The following is a 19,748-nucleotide window of genomic DNA, read 5'->3' on the forward strand; positions in this document are numbered from 1 at the left end:
GGAGAGATGAATTGATTCTCAATCTGCCGCAGCAGCCTGGGGCCGTCTCAGATTGTGGAGAATTTTACTAAAATGATCCCCTGGGATTGACATTTTAAAGGGGAGCAGGGCCAAAGGTTAACTGGACACTTTGATAGACTCATCTGTCTAATAGCAGAGGAAAAAATGACCTCACTGATTGTGAAGACGTGAAGATGTCGAGAAATTTGATGAAATCTCTGAAGTCAGGTTTTGTATAATTTACAGATGCATCAGTTTACAGAAATAAACCAGAATGTAAACTCCACACTTGTTGCGTTAGGAGTCTCCACGCATCAGAGCTTAAGACGTGTCTGAGCTGACAGAAGTGAGGCTGCGTCTGATGCCTTCAGACATCCACAAACTGTAGCACAGGGTTTCCTAATCCTGCTCCTCGAGGCCCCATGCCCTGCGTAACGAGCCGGTCACCTGAATCAGGTGTGTTGGAGCAGAGAAACGTCTAAAACACGGAGGGCACTGGGCTTCAGGACCCGCATTAAGAAACACTGCTATAGGAAATATTTTGGCCCCTCTCTAAACATTTTACACACCAATCTGACATCAAATGATCAGACTGGTTGAACACAGCACTCTGGACCAAAACGTGAACACGCCTGACATCAAAATCATCAAGTTCAGTGTAAAAAATTAGGAACCGATCTCTTCATGGTCTGTATGAACTGGAGGAATGACAACAAGGTCTAAATGTGATTATTGTTTTAAGACAGACTTTTGAACATAACCTTTAAAATCTAAAAGTGTTTAGGAATACCTTTATCAGGCACCTTTGTTTCAGATTAAACTGGAGACTCATCAGGAAAAGTTTCCTCGTCCCTGAAATAAAATAGATTTAGGAAAAGGGGGAAACCTTTTACAGGCTCTTCTGCAGTATTCAGTGTTTTACTGCCCAAACAGTTTGGAGCTGAGAGGAGATTCCCAATGTACTGTGTGCACCAGCTAGGTGGGGGCGCTGTCTGGTCTGCAGTCTAAAGTGACAAACAGGCATATTTTTGCATCACATTTCTGCTTAAAAGGAGGTAAAACAGTGTTTGATCCAGTTGTGGGAGTTTGTGATGACTACGTGAGCGGCTGAGCTGGAGCGCCGAGTGTGACACGACTCATCGCTGCTCTCCGGATGCGAGCGTCCCTCTGTGCTGCTGTGTAATCACACACTGTGGTGTTAGGTTTCATTCTCACGTAGGTGTTCACCTATATAAGAAATGTTACCTGCGCAATCAGCTAATATCATTCCTCTGTCGTTGCCGTCTGTATCCTGTGGCCTGCATGACTTTGTGATGTGTGTGTAGGAGAGCATGTGTGTTGTTCCCTCTGTCTGTTGGTATTTCAACCTGGGCTCTGGCTGGGTAACCTGAGTGGGGACACAGGGCTATTTTTACTGCCCCCTCTGCCCCAGACAGATCCGACTGTGGCCTCAGAGGAGGTTTCAGGTTAAAGAATGAGTGTGAGGGCAAACCAGGGTTCACCGTCAGGGTCCTGGAAGAGTTGAAATGTGCATTGGGAAGAGCTGAAGTGGTCGTGAAAGGGAAGAGTTTGGGTTGTTTGCAGGTTTAAATGCAGGCTGATAAAGATCTAATCTTACAGCAGGAAGTGGATCAGACATTACTGGTTACACAACATTTTACCTACCGCTCCCCTGAGTTATACATTATATGAGTAATGCACTGCAGTGCACTTCAATGTTCCCTACAAGATAAGTCATAAAATGAAAGTGGGCTATGGCTAGACGCTGATATGTGTCACAGGTAGTGCTGTCTGCATCCTGTATTTGCTTTATTTTGACAAAAAAAATAGTCTAGTGACTTCGTTCGTGCTTCAATTTGTTGAAAATCACGCAGCAACAAGTCAGCACTGTTATGAACTGCAGAAGTGCTCGGTGTTCAGTGGTAATCTGCTGGGATTTACAATATAAATCAGAAGAGCTGGTGGAGGGCAATCCCAACAATGAAAGGGCATGTAGAAACTAAGCCCGTTTGTTCAAAACGAGATGAGCTGGTGTTCTAAAGGGATAAAGGTTGGGCGGCTTGATTCAGCCTATTAGAATTAATAGGAGGGGGGAAAAGGGGTTCACCGTTAACTGAGGAAGACGTTAAGTTAAGATAAACATCGAAACCCATTTCCACTGTGAGAAGACTAATAACTGATGGCATGGCTGGACACGGGTATTTAAAGAGATAGTCCAGATTCATAAAGGGGGGGTTGGATGTACTTATCCATAGTTCCTTCTTATCCATAGACTTGTTGGTCTACCTCGTGTATCTGTCTTCTGTCAAGTTCATTTGGATTCAAACTAACAGCAATGTGAATCAGTGAAAGTGTTCTAGGTATAGTGTACAGTTAAACTGCTATTGACATTTTTAGGATATTTTTGGGCTAGAATATGTTTTTGTGCTGCCCCTGTCCACGGCAGAACGTTGCTTAGCTTTAGCGTAGCACACCATACATACTACAAACTGAACCTTCAACACTGGCTACTAAAATATCTGGAATCCACACAGTGGGTGTATGAAGTGCTCAAAATGGGAGGACATGAAATCTAGAATAAGTAATGTTATTTTTGAATCATTTAAATACGTTTAAAGGATCAGTGCGATAATCAAACTCAGTTCCCAGGGCGTCTATTAAGCCTCTGCTGTATAACGTCCTCTGTGGTTGTTGAAGGACCCAAGAAAGCAGGCTGGATGATGTCATAGTGATGTCATCAGTCTGGGCTTGGATATGAAAATCTTTTTCTTTTACACAGAAACTATTGCTGCCTTCAAATGGAACCCATGACCTCGTGGTTACGACATGAGAAGTCGTGTTCATGATACGCTTGTCGTTCAGCGGTCACATTGTGAGGACATCGTTGTTAGGCAGTGCTGCTGGGCAACATGGCCGCCAAAAGACACCGCTGAGGCAATTTAGCTAGCCAGCAAGTGGGTAATGAAACGTGACTGCAGGAAATGTGAGGCCTTTGGGAATATCAGACGTAAAATTACTAAGAAAAAAACTCAAAATTACAACATATTGATTTATCATTCGCTGAATAATGAGACTAACTTCTGTGGTTTCCTCCATTTCTGAAAACATCCACAGCACGTTACAGCTCAGAGCTTTCTGTTATGGAGAACACAACTCTGTTTGAAGGCGAGGAGGCTCCAAAGAAAATAGGATTTTCAGTTGTATTGTGGGAAACGTAGGATCAAAGTTGTGATGTCTCAGCATCTTTACCCAATCTTTCTTATGTCTCTCATCAGTCCAATTACTTTATGATAAATCCCCGGACTGCTCCTTTAATAGGTTAGCTCGTAAATTTGACTTTATTGGCGAGTAATAATCTTCTCATACTGGGTCCCAAAGATACTGCACTAAAATACAATGTTCACAGTTTAATACTTATGCTCCTCAGAGGGACATTCTCCTTATAACACCGGATACATTGCTGTAGATTTAACCACCAGTCCAACAGAACAATGCTGACTACTCACAAAATATTTCTGGATTATTTTATGGTCTGTGAGTACTTATGTTTGGACACTTTTAGCACATTTAGCATTAATACTTTTAAACAAGATTGAGAATGCAGGAGTATTTCTTCACTGGTGTATTGCTACTTTTAACATACAGGGTTCACAAAAAGTTATGGATATTCGACTTTCAGGTGAAATTTAAAGAAAATGTAAAAAGTGAATGCTACAGTGATATTATATCATGAAAGTAGGACATTTAAGTAGAAGCATGCACTGGTAGTTTCTTCATCTTAAACAATTTATTGAAAGAAAATCTAACAACAGTGGAGGGTAAGCATAAAATTGGGACGTGGCCAAAGGACGTCCACTCCTCTCCTTTCTGTGACTCTTCCAGTCTCTGTATCACTGTTCCAACCTCCTGATGACACTCTGTGACCCTCTAAGCTCAGTGAACACCTCCGTCTGAGGACTTCCTGTTTGAAGCCTCCAGTGTTGAGGTGCTGCTGATCAACTGTTAGGTGTCGTCTTGGTCTCATGATGTCAGAATGTGAACAGCAGGATGAGGAGGACTGTTTAAATACCAATTCTAACTGAAGCAGGAAATGTATTGGTGGTGGTTCATCCTGAAATTTCACCTGAAAGCCGAATATCCCAAACTTTTTGTGAGCAGTATAATTAAATACTTCTTCCTCTATTTAATATTAATATTTACTGTGGAGTGGACTGTGCCTGGAGGGGACACTGAACACTCCTTTAACGTGTATATTTAATACAGCCAGTGTCTGTTAATACCTGAGCCCTCACCTGTTCTGTCATGCAGTGATGAACACGAGGGAGAGCCACACCTTGGCACTGACATGATGCCAAAACAGTGGAGACTCAGACCACAGTGTCATGATCAATAAATGCTATTGATCAGTTAGATCCCTCTGTGGTGGATTAAGATGTGTGTGTCCCAGTTATAGCTGATGCTCCCCTCCTCCTGTGGAGTCTCTCCCTCTCTGTAGACCACCCATCTCTCCCCCCTCTCTCTCTCTCTCTCTCTCTCTCTCCCTGCATGACTCTCCCCTCTCTCATTGCACAACCCTGACTCAGGATCTCCACCTCTTCCTCCTCCCTGGTTCCCGTCCTCGCCCCCCTGACAGCCCTGCTGGCTCTCTCTGCAGGCTGAGGGATGACTGGGAGCCAGCTGTTTCTCACAGGAGCCCCGGCAGCATCAGGCAGCGTCCTTACCGCGCGAATAGCCGGACAGGAGACAATGGGCAGAGATCCCAGAGACTGTAAAGTCCCGCAGCGCTTCCAGTGAAGTGGGATCTAGCAGCGCACCAGAGGATGAACCCGTGTTTTAACAAGTGGGCAGGCAGACAGCTCCCCTTTGTGATCGTCCACATATCTGCAGAATGTATTAGAGTCTATGGGCTTTTAGGATTATCATAACAAAAGCGCGTCGGGACAAAACCCCATAAACGCTCCTGTTGTCCCACAATAAGTCGCAGAAGCGGAGAAAAACACGTGGCTCCATTTAAAGGAGCCGAGGCGATGAAAACACCGGAGGGAGAGCGGAGTTTCATTCACTGCAGTTAAAGTAAGTTGGTTCGTCTTTACCCTGAACTAGTTGGAGGCTTTTCTGTGCTCGTGGTGTTGTGTGTGTGTCACTGGGGACCAGAGGCGTCTGCAAAGAGACGGACTGGAGGCAAACAGGACCAAAGTGATTCTTGTAGGTTTTATGTGACAGGCCAGCATGTTGTGGGCAGTAGTTGCTAATGTGCAAATGACTCATTCTTACGTTGTCCTTCGGTGTGCATATTGTAGTTATTTTCAGTTCAAACGCACACTGTAGCCAAACTCCACTAAAAAATCCGGCAAATGTAGCGTTGTGCATTCATATTGGTAAACTACACATGTTAGAGTATTGCTTACGGATCCATGTGAATCAATATAAGGCTTTAATTAAATCGGCATACACACACCAAGCGTTACTTATTCAAGTTGTTATAAATTCTACTTTTATTGTGTTCTTGTCTGTTGTTCGCAACTTGGTCGTCCACTGAAATTCACGGTGGTGGGCGTTAGCTAGCTGTGTTAGCAAATCACAAAAGTTCAGTTTTATTGACATAAACAGCTTCTTCCGATTATAATTTTTTATGCCGAACTGTCTTTCTGATATTAGTGAACAGGTTAAGTCACGTTTCAACACGAACACATTCTGCATTTCATCAATGCAAGAGTAACTTTAAACTACCAGTTTTTTCGAACGGAGTCTGGTCTGTCCCTCCACGCATGCAGCATGAACACCTGCTGTAACGTTGCTGTCTCCAGCACCTCAGTCCCCAGGACTCTCTCTCCCCCTGCCTCCACGTGAGTTCTCTTTATAGACTACAAACATATACAAGTCTGCCAGCTCTGCAGATACCCCCCATGCAGACTGGCATGACCAGACCTCGCTGTGTCTGTCTACTGTTACACTGCTATTCCTGGGTGCCAATGTGACCTAACCAGGGCTGGTAACTGGAATAGAATAGAGCTTTCCTTTCATGCATTCTGCCTGTTCAGAGGCATCATGATTTCTGATCGTGCTAAACCTGGACATCACACTCAGAGCTTTGTTCCTGAGCCATTGTGCCGCACACGCTGCTCAGGAAGTGTGGTCATTCTGTCTGCGTCTGTCATCTCTGACACATTGCACTGACCCCTTTTGTAAAGAAAGGATGTGAGGAGTCAGAGAGAAGCCCCTCTGCAAACAGTCATCAGGCTGCTGTGAATGCGATGTGGGCTCCCAGCGGGCCCCGAGCACAGGTCAGACATGTGTGAGGGACAACGGGGGCATCTCAGCACAGAGAGGACGGAGGCTGGTAGCAGCTGGAGTGTATGTGCTGGGTCAGTGTGTGTGTGTTCCTGCATGTTCTTACTACACCGAGGTCAAGACGACGAGTCCAGATGAGACGGTGGTTAGATACTACATGTTTACCAGCCTTGTGTCGACCAGGCGTGTGCTCACGCTGCAGCCTTTGAATGAAAAAGTACACTGAAGCAAAGTGTTCAGTGTGTGATGGTCATGTACTGCTGATCCTCGATCTGCTCAAGAGGACCGCTGCCTACACAGCAGAGTGGATCAGTGCATCGTGAACTCAGATCTCAGCGTGTAATGTGCGCCGCAGTGTCTCATTGTGTTCCACATATGCCATTCGTTGTCACGCTTGTCTCCACAATTACGGCCAAACACGGTGACGCTGAGGTTTATGCTCAGTGCTTGAAACTATACATCATAAGCAAAACATCAGATTAGCTATTACAAGAAGTTTAACTAAAATCATGACAGTTAATATATTTTGGGGTCCATGTTTGCATTTGATAGGGCTCTGTAAAGACTCAGCCAGGGGGTGTGAGGTGCAGAAAGACAGGAGGATGACGAGGAATAAAGGCCCCCCCCCTCTGGATTAGAGGCAGGGACAATAGCTGTGTCCCAAACTATATAGTGCACGAGATTTACCCTCTGTCATTTTATTTGAGTGTGAAATTTCTGCTGTATAGACGGCCCTCTGTTTTTGTTCTACCAGTGGAACAGAGCAGTGGTCTCCATGGCATGCCAGCGTGACGTTTCAAATCTACCTCACCAAAAGAAAGTTTCGTAAACTTATTAGAATAAGTGTTAAGGGAGTGCCAGCTAACCAGAGTGTTTAAAACGGTCACACCTGATCCAGTTTAATTTAGTAAGGAAGCCATAATTACTATTATGTGGCTCTTGGTTACACCTGCTAATTGAGTGTGGTATTTCTAAACCCAGACATGCTTGATGCCAGTGTGTGACAGTTTTGTATGTATGTATGATTCTGCTCACTTTACCACATCAGCATGCGTACAGACAGTGCACATGAAGCAGGAGGAACGTAACACACCTTTATGCAGAGATGCATCCAGCAACCAGAGCAGATCTGGAAATTGGTGTAATATTGATTGATCCTCAGGCCTGCAGCCATCTGCCTCTGGGAGCATGTTCAACAGCAGGAGATTGGCTTTATAGTTGTTCTGACAAAAGGAGGAGAGGGAGCGAGGAGGGGGGGTGGGAACATCTGTTCGGACAAGCGGTAACCAGCCTCCGACACGTTACTGTGATGAGTGTCCACTAGAGACAGCAGCTGGTCTGTGGGCCGTGGACGCTGTGAGCAGCAGGGTCTGATTATGAGAAGGTGTTTTAAAGGGGCACTGCGCAGATTTTACACATGAAGTCAGAAGGGGCGCTGCTTAGATTATGAAATTAGCCGTGCGATGTCTCCTGTGGCTCTGGAGGGAGGATATTGAAAGATGCTAACCAGTTGCATTGTGGGAAATCTAGGATTTTGTGCTTTTGAAAGCTTGACCCACACTAGGGGCTTTGGCTGACTCGATTTTGACCATTCTTTTTTAAAATCTGTACCTTGTGAGTCCACCAGCGTTACGGGACTAGTTGCTGGATTAGTGCTTCAAACAGTTGTCTGTTTAGAAATCAGACTTTTAAAGAAAGGAAAAAAAATATTTAGCTCTTAAACACAGATGCCACATTCTTTTCATGTTAATTGATTTTCATAAATTCATTTTCAAACCACCCAACAAAACTGCAACATGCATGTTTTTATTCCATATGTAACTTTGGTAAAATACTGGGTAAAGACAGAGTCTATTCAGTGGACGTTTCTGTGACTGACTCACTGAGTTGCACAACATAAACTCAAAAGCATGTGTGAGAAGCAGCTGCCCAGGAGCAACCGCTGTCTCCAGATATCTTCCACCGTGGCATCTCACTGGCGTCAGACTGGTTTGACCATGTGATCACTTCTTCCAAGTCATTTCCTCCAACCTTTTATTTGTTGAGACAGTTATTCCCACATGATGGGAATGCAGGGTCAGACCCCCCCCTCCCCCTGTGTACTCCTTTCAAACCAGTCCCATATCTTCCTCTGGTATGTGTGTCTGTGTTTGATGGCCCCTGGCCCGGCGAAAGGCGGTCATTGATTAACTGGTGAGTCTGACTCTGGCCTTTGCTGGGGCTGTAAACCATCAGCTTTCCATAGCAACCGTCAGCCATAGTTTTGGGCATCCCTTTGTCTGCTGCTCCTCTGTGCTTTAGTGACGTCCACTGCCGCTGCTTTAGTGGCGACACCTTTGTTTGTTGCGCACACAACAGCTGAAAATCACAAAATGACCAACGTTTTTCTCCTAGTTAACTAACAGTGAGTTAGGAGTCGCGGTAAGTCCAGAGACGTGGCGAGGATAATGTGTTTTGGCTGAGAGGATGAGTGAAGTGTAATGAGGCATCATAAATATTTAGCTTCATTACAGTGATTGTCTGATATTTGAGTCACAGTCAGGACTTAGGAATGCAGATTTCCTCTGCTGCTGCTGCTGATATGTGTAGTGCTCACATGAAGGTGGAAAGCTTTATCGCAGCAGACTGCACTGTTGAGATTTTCTCCAAGCTCTTACAGAAGAGCAGACCACACCGCACGCTTTTTTAGATGTGTTAAGGCTCTACTTGGTGTGGGATTTAAAGCCAGACTGCAACTTTAATGATAATGAAATGGCACCTTTTCCCTCTTTCAAATGAAAAGTTAATTTCATAAGAATTTAAATGAACCGTTGCTCAGTTCATCAGTGTCAGAGGTTGTGCTGCTACGTGTGCTGGTGTGACCAGTAACAGATGATGGCTAAATGTTTAGGTCTGATTCCCTTACAGTTGACCCGATGTTAGTCAGTGACAACAGTCTTAGTTGGACACATTTTTATGAAAGTAACCTCCAATCTGGAGCGGTTTGTCTTAACGTTAGATCTTAACGTTAGCTAATGCTGTATGTAAATACTGTAGATGCTGCTGTGTGATTGCCACTCAACATTAAGTGTGTCACAGGTTTTACCGCCAAAGTATCCTCACCTGTCAGCCACGTTACCTACTGACAAAGCTAAGTGACCCAGGCTGCTTAAAATCGACTGTCGGCAGTTTTCTACCCTTTAAGAGATGGAAATTTCAAATAGCAAGTTGACACTTGATCCAGTAGAACTGATTCAAACGAAAGCCCTTTGCTGCCCTCAGAATCTGGTAGATTTGTCCTGGAAAACCTTCTGTGGTACACAGAAATGTTGATGCGGTTCATGACTGTGGTTCGTGTGGAAGAAGGAGAAAGGCTGGATAGCTGGCACGACTGGTGATAACCACTGTGCTCGTGCAGAGAGAGAGAAGAGCGCTACCAACGGAAACTTCATCAGAGACATATCCAGTGCAAACGCTGTCATGGCGCTGCATACAATGAGGACATTCTACCCGAGTCTCTGCTGTGTGCATATTCTTTTCGCTCTGGTGTCATGTGTGCATGAGAGGAGGTACGTTTTCACAGCTTCTGACAGTGCAGAGGGGATAACATGTGACAGCAGTCCTGAAGCCACAGCCCCGATGTGTGCCTCCACTGAGTACCACGGCCACCAGCATGCATCTATTTAACAGCGTTTCTTTGATGCTGATCACGATCATGATACGTGTCAGCAGCAGTTTAACACACTCTCCTGACTCGGCATGAACTCACTCTAGTAGTATGTGAAGCACTCTCGCTCTGACCACCTCTGGTTCCTCTGATCTAATCTTCTGGGAAATATACTTGAGACTAGGCCGACACACTGGAAAGATTTAATGTGGTCGTACCAGAGTGGAGGAGAAAAACACAGAGATGTTATTAGAGAAATGATGGAATATTTGGTCCACAGGCTCATTGCAGACCACGGCTGCTAACCACCTCTCCTTTTAATGCCACAATAACCTTGAGGCATGATTTGGCATTAACACCGTTTGGCCTGAATGCTCCTAAAGGAATATTCACAAGACTTTGCAATGATCATGCTTGTCAGCTCTGGTGGTAGATAAATAGTCTTAATGTATGTTCCCTGATTTCAGCTCAGCTATCATTTGAAGATGTTTCTTCTAATATAGACTTCTGTGACAGGATCAGTAGTCTTAAGGAAAACTGCTTATTTATTGAATTGATTTGAAGACTTAAATCTTCAGATCGGCAGCCTTAATTAAAATAGGATCAACTGTTAAGTGGAGGCTTTCTAGTCTAAAGACTCCGAGCTGATGTGATTGGATGGATTTCTGTAAATCTGTAATCGGGGAGCCGATCGAGAGGTTTGCAGGTTGAGAGGAGCTCGTATTTAAATTTAGATTTAAAATAAAATAGGATCACTTTACTGTGTGAATTAGTTGATTTCTGATATCTGAGAAAAAGGTGAAGAAGGTCCCATACGGTTTGTTCTCAGTTTCTATCATCGTGGAACTGCTATTATTTCTGTTATTGATTGAGTATTGATCAGCTGATTACTCACTTGGTCCATAAAACATCAGAAAACAGTGAAAAATATGGAGAAGCTGGAATGAAACAATGTCTGAAAAATAACCAACAGTCATTATTAACAATAATCAATCAATAAAGGGTTTCAGTTTTACAACAATGCAAATTGAATCTCATTAAGTTTTGGACTGTTGGTCGAACAAAACAAGAATTTTGAAGACACCTCAGGCATTTTTCACGGTCTTGACATTTTGGGCAAACAATAATTGATTATTGGAAAGAATGACAATCAAAACATTGATTAGTTGCAGTCCTATTAGGCTCATTCTTTCTGTTCAAATGGGTTCATTTCAAAGTGAAACAAAAGCAAACATCTCATACATGTTGTACACTGTAGAAAAAGCAGGTGTTTTTGTGGCGCAGCTTTAAGGACAGAAGGATGTAGTTTTGCTGACTGACAGGTACCAGGTACTGTATAGGTCTTCACCTTGGCTCCGCCCGCATCAACCCTTGTTTGCATTACACTATGTGCTCTATAATCCACTTAGGTGTTCCTGCAGTTTCATTAGAGAGTGGGGTTACAGTGTCCTTGTGGGAAGGTAGTGATGGTCTTTATGTGTCCTCTCTCCTGAAGACGTGCCATATGGAAAGCTCCATGCAGATAAAAGGGTTGATTGCATAACATGACATAATGAATGATGGCTCACAAATTGTTGAATGTAGCACTTTTAGCAGGCACTCCTTGGTTAAAGTGGAGCCTCTGTGGAGCACAGCACAGCACAGCACAGCACAGCACAGCACAGCACAGCACAGCGCGGGGCGGGAAGATGCTGCTCCTGCAGTAATGCTCGGAGTGCACTCACTGTGATGAAGGCAGTGATTAGAGCAGTCGTTCCTGGAGTGTTGAGGGAGAAATTGTTCTCTCTCACACCGTCAGGAAATCAATCTAACTGATTAACTGAGGGGATTCACAGCACACACACACACACACACACACACACACACACACACTTCCTCCTCCTCATCTTCCTCTCTGAGAAGCCTCTTAACAACATTGCCTGTCCTTTCCTATATGACTTCATTGTACCTATGAAAATGGCAACGTGTCATATTTTCCTGTTGGAAAGAGCTCGAAGCACAGCCGTTGATTAAACAGATCTCAATTTCTACCGCGGCCGGTTTCGCTGAGCTCAGCCTTGGAGGAAACTAATCCCGAACCGCTGGTTCTTGGAAGAATCCTGACGTGCGTATCCCAGGTCAGAGAGTTCTTATGAAGGGGGGGGAAAGAGAAGAGATACTGGTGTTTTTAATAACTTCACATAGTCAGGCCAGATGTGAAGCTGATATTTTACTGCTGCACATAAAACCAAGCAGCAGCAGCAACGATCCAAATCACCGCTAATGAAGTGTTGGTGACTGACTGATCGAAGTGAACCAGCTTTGTTATTTTGAATTGGAATAGGATCCAGTTCAGTACTGCAGTGCTGTTTTTGTAGTCCACGCCTGCCTGATGAGTTCCTTCCTTCAAGACATTTTATTCAAGTGAAGAATACGGAAGCTATTTTCTCTCACAACCTTCACGTCACAGTGCAAAAGTTCTAAAGTCAGTCGTCATGTTTCTTTCCCTTTGAATATGTGCAGCACACCCATTGTTTCTTAATGAAGCACATTAGCGAGGTGCTGCTGCCTCGATCAATGAACTGACATCCATCCTTTGTCTACAATCCAAGGTGACATTGGGTGAGGGGGGGGGGTACAACCTGGACCAGTCGGACACACAGAGACAGACTACCACTCACACTCACACTCACACCTACAGGCAATTTAGAGTCACCAGTTAACCTGCATGTCTTTGGACTGTGGGAGGAAGCCGGAGTATCTGGAGAAAACCCAGGCAGGCTCAGGGAGAACATGCAAACTCCACACAGAAAGGTTCATGGATCAAACCACAAATCTGCCAGCCAGCGTATTAGAACCTGGAAGCTGGTGCTCACCACGGCACCACTGTGCTGCCCAGTGAACTAACATGGGCGATCTACCAGGTAAAATGACGATGATGATGTTTTTGTCAATGGAGCAACTTTGAACCATTTCTGTGATACAATAACTTGTCTGACAGCAGTAAAGAAGATGTAAAGAAGTGAAAACACTTTAAATGTTGCACTTATTCACTTTAAGCCGATGTTGACTTTAAGAAGTAAAAATACGCTGAAACACTCTTTCCGGCTGCCATCATCCACAGCAGTGTGTTGCTTAGCGTCCATGCCTGCTTCTCACTGTGACGACCACCACACTTCAAAGTCTGCCTATTCATAATAAAACACAAATGAAACAAAGTAAATCCTGTTATGCTCTTGAGTTTTATCATTGGAAATGTAAGATCATATGAAATGTAAGCTTGACCTATAGTAGCAACTTGAAGTCAGGATATTTAAACCTGTTCTGCTTCCACACACACAACTCTCTCTTTTTTCCTCTACCGTCTTGACTCCCCGCATTTTATGAAAATCATTCACGTGAGCACCCCTTTAATTGCCGTATAAAAGGGGATGGGAGTTCTCTTAGAGAGGGACCATTTAAACACAAAAAGCAGATCTAACTGCAGGAGAGAAATGCAGTTTGAGTTAATTGGCCAGGCAGCATGCCTCAAAAATCTGTCATGGTTTTACTGGTTGGAATTTGTATTTATGCCTCCTGGTGCACCATGTGGTAACCATCGGATAGAAAACAGATTTGCTTCTTTCCAAGCAGTAGAAGTGAGGGGACTTTGATGTAAAAATAATTCTGTAGGATGTTTCACATTATTGAGAAATAGTTGCACAGATAAGGCGTCTTGATGGAGGTCCAGTCGAGATGAGTGCTGTTGTGGAAGAGCAGAGGTTTTCAGGCACTGTTAGTGTTTTGGTTGAGTCTCACGGCTCTCATTAACTTTGTGTCTAGCTGCAGCTGCTCACTGTTTCCAGTGAAAAAGCTCTGATACACCCACTTTACACTCTTCTTCTTCTTCTTTAGCAACAAACTTACAGACAGACAAAGTTAACAGCTAGAGGGTGACGCATGGTGGAGCATTTGGCAGATAAAGAACCAGCTATTTCCCTCAAGAATTGGTGGAGACCAAAATCAGAGCTAAAAGGAGAGTGGCTATTAGACTTACATTCATCAGGTCGTCAAAACCACTAATGCTAATGTTTCCCCGTCTGCTGGGTGTGTATATTAGCAATTGTCTTGTAACACATTAGCCATTTCAACTTTATACGGTCAGTGTTGTGCTTTCAGCTTGTTCCTCTGCCCCCACATGGCTGAAAATCAATTAATGCTTCATCTTTTGTCTTTTCATCATGCTGATGGGAAGGTGAAAGAAACCCAAGCTTTCAGTTAATCTGTACATCCCACAGAGACAAAAATATCACAGCTAGTTCCGAAATTGAAACTCAAACGTCAAAGGGACCACCCTGCCTGCTGTGGGGAAAGTCGATCACCAGAGAGCTCAACCTCCATGATCACCCCTGGGTTCACCTTCCCGGCCACCTCATCCAATTAGCTCCCGTGATGACTGATCACCGTGGAGAGTACGACCTTTCAAGACACGGCCCCACAGAGTTAAAACCCGAGTTGGCCCAGGCCACCTAAGGAGGGAAAGAATGTATGTTGGTGTTTCTCTTGTACAGTACTCTAAGTCGTCACCATAACTCACTGCTAACTAGGTGATGTCTGGACGGCTGAGGATAGATTCACTTGACAAATGCTGAGTCCTTGTGTAGTTGTCAGAGAGATAAAGTCATAAATGTGTTGAGGAACATTCAGACGTGCCAGAAAAATAGAGTTGTCTGAAATAGACAAACATTTTTCCCTTAAAGCCCCCCTAGTCTAAATGAAGGACTCACTGGTTCGAGGTGTGGTTGGGCTCGGCATCTCTCTGGTCTCATTAACCGCCTCTGCCCAGGGGGGGGGGGCCTGTTTAATGTGAGACGGGCATGTCTGCAGCAGATGTGCTCCGTGGTGGAGATAAGGTGGGAAAGCCCCCATTGTTTGGGTGGAGACTGAGACCAGAAACACACTCTGTTTCCATAAACCAACGGTTGAGATAAGCTTATGGACGGGCTCCTGTCCTGCCTGCTGCCTCTGCAGCGTTTTTTATTTGGTGGTCTTGAGTTGTGTTCGAGGTGGACATGTGCCAGCAGACCTTCCTTCATACATCGGTCATATCCAGCGTATTGACTTTACACCAAGTATTTACTTGGTTATGTTTCATCTCTGTAATTGCGAAATGAAGCGCAGCAGTTTCTCTGCGTCAACACTGTGTGGGTGCTCCATAATGAAAAACTACATGATTTATGGTCCCAGCCCTCTCCCCCCTCCTCCCCACTGAATATGATACATGGCCCGTTTAAACCATCTCCATATCCTGAACTGTTGCAGGGACCTGGATAAATGCTCCGTGACTCACAGGACCGTGAATCTACACTTATTTTGTCAAGATCTATTGTCTGCCCCCCCCCTCCTGAAGAGTGCCTGCTCGCTGTGGGAGGATCCATCATGATCAGTAGCTGCGCGGTGTTGTATTGGCTGAATTGATGAGTGCTAATTGGCATCAAGAGACTGCCAGTAATGGACTCCAACGGCAGCATTCTGCTGAAAGCTTAAACCAGATAGATGTGTTCAGCTGCAGCACAGTTACTGATGCTAATGACAGCGGCTTCGCTTTGTGATTCAATCATAAATGATTAAAAAAAAAACCTTTAAAGGTCAGTCTCCCTGTATTTACTGCCTGCTCTTTGTAAATGTCATGACATGTGAGTTATTGTCAAGTGTCAGTTAAAGGGTAGATATTCAAGAATGATAAATGTTGAGATATACAGTTTTGGAGGAAAAACCGGAGCAATATAGAAGGAATCATGCAAACGTCTTTGAAGTTGTAATTCTTAAGATTTCAGTCTTGGCTGATTTGTTGAATGTCTTTAATTTGAACAGGAGCTGCAGGAAACGCTCGGTTTGCATCAGCAGTAAATGGAATACTACAATTATTGTTCTGGCTGATCACTCTGAATGCACCACTTTAAACACTATGCCCATTGTTAGTTAGTTGTTCTTCTTATTTTGTTTTTAAATGTTTGTTTAATTTTCCATTCAGTTCAGTTTCAGTTAGTTTCCAGAGTGGATTTGCTCATCTCAGCTTAGTTTGTCTTGTTTTAAAATGTTTAGCTTTAGTTTAGTTTTTATTGGTTTCAGAATTAGTTTCAGTCTTTTTCATTATAATTTTGGGGGGAACTCGTGAGAGTTCAGAAGTGATATAACGTGAAGGCAGCTGACTCCAGTCATGTAGACGTCCCAGTCTCAGTAAACAGACACACCAACGTCTCCTCACACTGGTCACGATGACACATTTGATCAAACGTACAAAGACTTACATTAAGTATATTAGCTCTGTAAGAACACAAAGTTGATACACAATACTAAAGTCTCATTTTTATTCTTATTTCTCTTAACTAAAACCTTTTTAGTTTAGTCTTAGTTCACTATGATAGCCGCGGTGTGTGTTAATGCATCTTGAGTACCTTGTAAACGTGCTGCTTTAGACAGATGTGATAAACTTCATCTTTATCTTAGACTAGTTTATCTGAAAAGCTCAACATCACCTAATCTGGAAATACATGAAGATTACCTGATGATTTTTAATATCTAGGAATGCAGTAAACTGAGAAGGCTTTGGCTTCCTGTCCGTCCCATTACTGTCTGTCAGAGGACAGTACAGCACCACAGTACACACTCCTGCTGTTTCTGAATGAGCATGTGATTGTGTGTGTGTGTGTGTGTATACAGTGTGTGTGTGCTCTCTGCTTTGCTGACTCATCATGTGCTGATCCCCGGTGGCCTCTCCTCTCAGTGACCACACACACACTCACACGTGGGCTCGGGGCCTGTGGGCAGCTGAGGGGCAGGGTCAGGCTCCCTCGGGGGCAGCAGGGGTCTCGGTCGGTCACCGAGTGTCAGCTGCCAGCGGCGGTTTGTGCTGAGAGAGCGGCGTAGAGGAGGAGAAACGTCTTCCCTCATCCATCAGCCTGCAGCCGCCTCTGCACCGCTGAGGCCTGCGTGTCCCCGCAGGAGCACCAGGCCGTCTGTGCTGGGTGTCATTCACTCACAGATCCTCGGTGTGTCGAAGCCGATAGTCCAGTCTCTGCACGATTGCACGCCACTAAATATATTAAGTAAGGGATCATGTACGTTATCCCGCTTGTTACACAGCTTCCTACTAAAGAAATCAATAACTGACACACAATATGAGCTCCCTCCCTTTAGCCAGTGTTGGTGTTGGATGTGACTCAATTGATCTCCACCAAAGAGGCTGTGTCAGGGCAGGTCAGGGGTACGAGGTGGAGAGAGGAGAGTCCAGAGGAACCGGGGGCTAGGGGACGGGGTCGGACGACTGCTGAAGTGGAGAGCACCAAGACGCGGTGGCTGAGCTGACGTGGCTCTGCAGACCGCAGTATTGACATCCTCATGACTGCTTTCAAATATCCTATTCAGCGTCTTTTTGTTTTCCCCTCTCATGACCAGACTATTTTCCAAATATCGACAGAAACAATGTCAGCTGTGGAAAATACCAACCAAAATTATGTCGAGGATGGTGTCGTAACCACTGAAGGGAACGCTGATGGAAATTTTAAATACTGGCCTCTTTGTACAGAAAACTGATGTTGAAATGCAAATAAGCAAATTGCTGCATTTGGACGGCTCATGTAGGAATGTGGCATTTATTGTAGCGATCTAACTGGTATTTAGCACCACCACTGTACTAGTCAGCAAATCTTCACTTCAACTTGTGAGCAGAATACTCAACTGTGTGCACAGGATGGGGAAATGGTGACTTTGGTCGCGTAAATGTCTCTAAAACATCACAAAGGAGCACCAAGGCCTTCGCTTTAGTTGGAAGGATCTTCCAAGATCAGTTTTAACAGTGGGAATTAAGTCTGATCAAGCCGAGATCAGCTCAGTAGCAGAGCCAAACTAGTTCAGAGGGGTGGCCAGGCTGGGTTCACGTTCGGTTTTCTGCATTGTGCAGCGATATAGGCCACATAGGCACTATTTCTGGTGTCACAGCTAAATACACACCAAACTATTAGTCTTGTGAACAGAAATAAAAGCAGCACATTTCCCCCATTTGAACGAAATGAGCCACAAACTTGAAGTCAAAAAGTGCTGGAACTTCGGAGGCTTGCCAACAACGAGTGCATGGCTCAGGAGAAATACCTCCAGCTATTGGATTTGGAAATGAAAAAGAAACGAGACAAATTAATTAAGTCAACTGTGGAAGAGCTGCTGTCCCAGCCAGCAGGTGTGTTCTCCCTGTGCATGGCCCTGTTTCCTGCATGCATTTTAAGTTAATGTGTGACTTTAAATTGTCCAAATCTGTGAGTGTGAATGAGTCTCTGGCCCTGCGATAGACTGCCAGTCTGTCTATCCACCTGACGTCGGCTGGGATTGATAGGTGGATGTGGATAATTGTGCATATCACCAGAGGAACATGAAAGGAACATATTTTCTGAACAGGCCGGTCTGTGGGCTGTATGTAACAACACTAGTTAAAACAACAGAAACACTTGTTTCCCGTCGGTGTCCCTCGGTTGTGTCCTTGTCCACGGCTCATGATTGAATCAGGCGGTTTCTTCCCAAGCTGTCAGTCTGTCAAAAATAAAAGGGCACCTGTTGTACATCACCGCAGCCTCTTGTGTAAAGGAGAAGTTTCCGTCTTTACCTTAAGGCTGACGACAGGCAGGGATCTTATCTGGGCCTGGGCCGGAAGACCTTTCCTGGGTAATCGCAGCAGGACAATGGTGCTATATTGAGAAAGCAATAAACATGAGATTGCTTATCCGTTATCGAGCCTGTGGCACATGAAGGGGCTGAATTAGTTATGGCCATTATGTGCTTTGACATTTCAAGCCATAATGATGAGTGGATGTGATTGATGGTGCCATGGAGATGGAGTGTGTTTGTTGGGTCTGAGTTGTGTCATGCAGGTGAATACAGGCCTGATCAGTGCGAGGATCAGCACTGCCTGTTCATGCCTATTAACTCTAGAAATAACAGTCTGTGCCTGCTGCCTTTAACCAAGAATAACATTAGCACGTTTTCTTTATTCTATACCCACCACATGGCCAATGGTGATGTACTTTGACTAACAGTGAATCATAGGAAGAGTCACAAGTGCCTCATATTCTGTATGATGTGATTTCTGTCCATGTTGGAGCAGCAGAAACAGGCTATAGATAAAGAAAACTGGCATATTATCACTTAATAAATAGGATATGTCAAACCTGTTAGCAGACAGTCCCACATCCAGCAGATACAAGGCAACATTACAAAGTTGGATAATAATGAAATGACATAGTTAGATATTTACACTCATTTGATCATTGTTATTATGTACATATTGAAAAGTGCAGCTGTAAAAAGACATTCAGCGCCGAAGCCTGAATGGAGGCACCAGCATCAGATGTGTTAGTGGTACTGTAGCAGCACATCGTCTACTTTTATATCAACTGAAAATGCAGCTCATAAGAAGAGCAGTTGCGCACGTATGTGACCGTCATCCTGACGGTGTCGAGACGATAGCAGTGAGGTCACCGTGGCTATCTTTTAAATAGAGGGTCCCGTCTGTCATCACTGTGTTTACTGAGGGCTTAACTACCTACTGAAACAGCATTTTAGAGCATCTTATCTCCTTAATTGGATGTATTTCCTGTAGAAGCAGGATGTCGGGGCGAGGCACATCAGATAGTTCAACTGTGTAAGCCGATGGGATTTCATTTAGCCAGAGAAGACATACTTATTTGATGTCGGGAGTAGTTTACTGATCCAAATTCTGTTTACTTTACTTGCGATGCAGCTTCCTGCTTCGCACAAAGGGAAAATATCTGGAGATTTTTAAATGCAAATACAATTTGTAATG

General features: G+C 44.3%; 1 protein-coding gene across 1 annotated transcript in view; it reads left to right on the top strand.

The window, feature by feature from the left end:
* Positions 1 to 4,997: 4,997 nt before the first annotated feature.
* The window catches only part of phldb1b (pleckstrin homology-like domain, family B, member 1b), a 65,323-nt gene continuing 50,572 nt past the window's right edge, over positions 4,998 to 19,748 (top strand). The window contains exon 1 of the mRNA XM_070829418.1: positions 4,998 to 5,073. The gene's annotated coding sequence lies outside the window, so the exon portion shown is untranslated. The remainder of the gene's footprint in view (positions 5,074 to 19,748) is intronic.

This window comes from Pempheris klunzingeri, chromosome 4, assembly GCF_042242105.1.
Source record: "Pempheris klunzingeri isolate RE-2024b chromosome 4, fPemKlu1.hap1, whole genome shotgun sequence".
Classification (NCBI taxonomy): domain Eukaryota; kingdom Metazoa; phylum Chordata; class Actinopteri; order Acropomatiformes; family Pempheridae; genus Pempheris; species Pempheris klunzingeri.